The following is a 4,954-nucleotide window of genomic DNA, read 5'->3' as shown; positions in this document are numbered from 1 at the left end:
TGTGTGTGTGTGTGTGTGTGTGTGTGTGTGTTTTCCTTTTTTTTTAGAGACAGAGTTTCACTTTATTGTCCTCAGTAGAGTGCTCTGGTGTCACAGCTCTAAGTAACCTCCAACTCCTGGGCTTAGGCAATTCTCTTGCCTCAGCCTCCTGAGTAGCTGAGACTAGCAGCGCCCACCACAATGCCCAGCTATTTTTTGTTGCAGTTTGGCCAGGGCCGGGTTTGAACCCGCCGCCCTCGGTATATGGGGCTGGAGCCCTATCTACTGAGCCACACTGGCACTGCCTCATTGTGGTTTTGATTCACATTTCCCTGATGATTAGTGATGTTCAGCATTTTTTTTTTTTAAGACAGAGTTTCACTTTGTTACCCTGGGTACAGTGCCATGGCATCACAGCTCACAGCAACCTCAGACACTTGGGCTCAAGTGATCCTCTTGCCTCAGCTTCCCACAATGCCCGGCTATTTTTGTTTGTTTTGTTTTCTTGAGATAGAGTTTCACCTTGTTCCCCTTGGTAGAGTGCTGTGGTGTCATAGCTCACAGCAACCTCAAACTCTTAGGCTCAAGTGATTCTCTTGCCTCAGCCTCCCAAGTACCTGGGACTATAAGCGCCCACTACAATGCCTGGCTATTTTTAGAGACTGGGTCTTGCACTTGCTCAGGCTGGTCTCCAACTTGTGAGTTCAGGCAATCCACCTGCCTTGGCCTCCCAAAGTGCTAGGATAATAGGCACAAGCCACCATGGCTGGCCAGCATTTTTCATATACCTGTGGCCATTTGTCTGTCTTCTTTTGAGAAAATGTCTATTAGATCCTTGGCCACATTTTTTTTTTTTTTGAGTCAAAGTCTCACTTTGTCACCTTTGATAGAATGCCTTGGCATCTTAGCTCTCAGTAACCTCAAACTCTTGGGTTTAAGTGATTCTCTTGTCTCCGCCTCCCAAGTAGCTAGGACTTACAGACACCTGACACAATACTGGGCTATTTTTAGAAATCGTGGTCTCACTCTGGCTCAGGATAGTCTCGAACTCGTTTAGCTCAGGCGATTCACTTGCCTCAGCCTCCCAGAGTGCTAGGATTATAGGCGTGAGCCACCTTGCTCTGCCCCCAGCCTGGGAATCTTTTTTTTTTTTTTTTTTTTGCAGTTTTTGGCCAGGGCTGGATTTGAACCCACCACCTCTGGCATATGGGGCTGGCGCCCTACTCCTTGAGCCACAGGTGCCGCCAGCCTGGAAATCTTGATATCATTTATTGTATCTTTCCAACTAAAGTTCCTATTTAGGCTCGGCACCTGTGGCTCAAGCAGTTAAGGCACCAGCCACATACACCTGAGCTAGTGCGTTCAAATCCAGCCTGGACCTGCCAAACAACGATGGCAGGTGGGACAACAATAGCTGGGAGTTGTGGTGGGCATGGGCACCTGTAGTCCCAGATACTCAGGAGGCAGAGGCAGGAGAATCACTTGAGCCCAGGAGTTGGAGGTTGCTGTGAGCTGTGATGCCATGGCACTCTACCCAGGGCAACAGCTTGAGGCTATCTCAAAAAAGAAAAAAATAAAATTCCTGTTTAGTCCTTTTCCAGTTGTGGTTTGTCTATTTTTGTAATTTCAGATCTCTGCTGAAATTCCCACACTGGCTTTTATGCCCTTGCAGTACTAAGTTCAATTGCTTCAATTTCTATGATTCCAACACATCAAATTTCTGCAGGTCTGTCTGCTGTTTTTCTGTTTGGTGTCACTTATGCTGCCTTATGTCTATAAGTAAGTGCTTGACTAGGTTCTGTGTTGGTTGGATGTCATATTTGAAAAATTATCATAGCCAGGCGTGGTGGCTCACACCTATAATCCTAGCACTCTGGGAGGCAAAGGTGGGTGGATTGCTTGAGTTCACAAGTTCAAGACCAACCTGAGCAAGAGAGAGATCCTGTCTCTACTAAAAACGAAAAACTGAGGCAAGAGGATTACTTGAGCCCAAGAGTTAAGGTTGCTGTGAGCTATGATGCCACAGCACTCTACCAAGGGTGACAGCTTGAGATTCTGTCTCAAATAAAAAAAGAATAATATGGGCAGTGCCTGTGGCTTAGCAAGTAGGGTGCCGGCCCCATATACCAAACCCGGTCCCAGCCAAACTGCAACAAAAAAATAGCTGGGTGTTGTTGCAGGCACCTGTAGTCCCAGTTACTCCGGAGGCTGAGGCAAGAGAATCGCCTAAGCCCAAGAGCTGGAGGTTGCTGTGAGCTGTGATGCTATAGCACTCTACTGAGGGCAATAAAGTGAGACTCTGTGTCTACAAAAAAAAAAAATAATAATATTATAATCCTTTTATGTCTAGGATGATGCTACCATCCTCTAGAGACTTTTTGTGTGCTTTTACTGAGCATCCAGAGATGCTAGCAATCTGTTATCTTATTCCAAGTTCAAGGCTTAAGAATTTCTGGACTACCCAAAGTGGTGGGAGACTAGGCTACAGGACATGCAGGAGTAAACCAGTAAGCTGGTTACTCCGTATTTATCCTTTGGTGTCTCAAAGGCTGGCTGTCACTAGGTTCTTTTTTTTTTTTTTTGAGACAGAGCCTCAAGCTGTCGCCCTGGGTAGAGTGCTGTGGCATCACAGCTCACAGCAATCTCCAACTCCTGGGCTTAAGTGATTCTCCTGCCTCTGCCTCCCAAGTAGCTGGGACTATAGGTGCCCGGCACAACACCTGACTATTTTTTTGTTGCAGCCATCATTGTTGTTTGGCAGGCCCAGGCTGGATTCGAACCCGCCAGCTCAGGTGTATGTGGCTGGCTCCTTAGCTGCTTGAGCCACAGGCGCTGAGCCATAGGTTCTTATCTTACCTGTTCCCAGATTCCAACTTTTTGCCCCTTTAGCTCCTTTAAAGCCCCCAAAGCACAGCTCAGCAATGTAAGGTGGCTCATACCTGGAGTCCCAGCTACTTCAGAAGCTAGGGAGGAAGGACTGCTTTGGCATAAGAGTTCAGGCTGAAGTGAGCTATGACCATGTGCCACTGTACTCTAGCCTGAATGACAGAGTGAGACTCCATCTCAAAACAAAACAATCCACCACCATCCCCAAACAAAAAGGCAGCTGAACTTCTCAACACCCATATCACAATTGGTCAAAGCCTCTAGGTCAAAGGCAGCCATTAGGGCAGCGGTTCTCAACCTGTGGGTCACGACCCCTTTTTGACAATGAAAATACATTGCAGCATTAGGAAAGTTGAGAACCACTGCTTTAGGACTTTCTTTCCCCTCTGGGTTCCTGATCAATCTTAACGCCCTTCTGATGATTTTTAGATTTTTCTCATATTTCACCCAGCTTTAAAAATTTCTAATGATTTTGTTTTTGAAAGCCATAATGCAGATTTTGGGGTGCCAAGTACAGTGGCTCACACCTGTAATCCTAGTACTCTGGGAGGCTGAGGCAGGTGGATTGCTTGAGCTCATGAGTTCGAGACCAGCCTAAGCAAAAGCAAGACCTCGTGTCTACTAAAAGTAGAAAAACTGAGGCCAGAGGATCATTTGAGCCCAAGAGTTGGAGGTTGCTGTGAGCTATGATGCCACAGCACTCTACCCAGGGCAACAGCTTGAGACTCTGTCTCAAAAAATAAATTTTTTTTCTAATGAGTATTGGTCTGAGACACCCTAGTCTACCATTATCAGAGATAGGAACCTCCCGTCAGTTTATTCATGTATCACAGAGCTGTAGCATACAACAGTTGTGACTACAACTGCATAAAAGACAAAATCTTAGTGGCCAGCGGCGGTGGCTCACACATGTAATCCTGGCACTCTGGAAGGCTGAGGCAGGTGGATTTCTTGAGCGCATGAATTCGAGACGAGCCTAAGCAAGAGTGAGAACCTGTCTCTACTAAAAATAGAAAAACTGAGGTGAGAGGATTACTTGAGCCCCAGAGATGGAGGTTGTTATAAGCTATGATGACCATAGCACTCAAGCAATAGCTTGAGACTCCTTCTCAATAAAAAAAGACAAAACCTTATAGGTGCAAGACTTCCTTATATTCACATTCAGTGGTAGAGCCAAGTTTAATCTCAGTGTTCAAGACTAATCACTTCACTTGCATATAACCTAGACACAAGGGTTAATTTTGTTTTACTTTTTCACCTGGGATAAGAAGTGGCAGGGTGGTGCCTGTGGCTCAAAGGAGTAAGGCGCTAGCCCCATATACTGGAGGTGGTGGGTTCAAACCCAGCCCCGGCCAAAAACCGCAAAAAAAAAAAAAAAAAAAAACCATCATAAAAAGAAGTGGCAGTCTTGCCAAAAGATGAGAGGATGGAGGCAATGACCTAGGCATTGGCCCAGCACCTCACACACTCCTCTCCCAGACCTGACTTAAAGGAAGATGAGATTTTAGATATTTTATGCTTTAGGGATAAGAAATGAAACAATGCAGTCCTCCGCATTCCTAAACCATTTATTATTGATACCCCATGAACAGTTATTATTTTTTTTTTTTTGAGACAGAGTTTCACTATGTTGCCCTTGGTAGAGTGCTGTGGTGTCACAGATCATAGCAACCTTAAACTCTTGAGCCTAAGCGAGTCTCTTGCCTCAGCCTCCCAAGTAGCTGAGACTACAGACACCTGCCACAATGCCTGGCTATTTTTTGGTTGCAGTTGTCATTGCTGTTTAGCTGGCCAGGGCTGGGTCAAACCTACCAGCCTCAGTGCTTGTGACTGAAGCCGTAACCACTGTGTTATGGGCACTGATCCTTTTTTGTTGTTGTTGCAGTTATCATTGTTGTTTAGCAGGCCCAGGCCAGGTTTGAACCCACCTGTCTTGGTGTATGTGGCTGGTGTCCTAACCACTGTGCTACGGGAGCTGAGTCAGACCTGTTATTCTTTTTTTTTTTTTTTTTGAGACGGAGCCTCAAGCTATCCCCCTGGGTAGAGTGCCATGGCATCGCGCTCACAGCAACCTCCAACTCCTGGGCTC

Source organism: Otolemur garnettii, unplaced genomic scaffold, assembly GCF_000181295.1.
Source record: "Otolemur garnettii isolate 467f Iridium unplaced genomic scaffold, OtoGar3 scaffold00091, whole genome shotgun sequence".
Taxonomy (NCBI): domain Eukaryota; kingdom Metazoa; phylum Chordata; class Mammalia; order Primates; family Galagidae; genus Otolemur; species Otolemur garnettii.
This window is presented reverse-complemented; position numbering follows the sequence as displayed.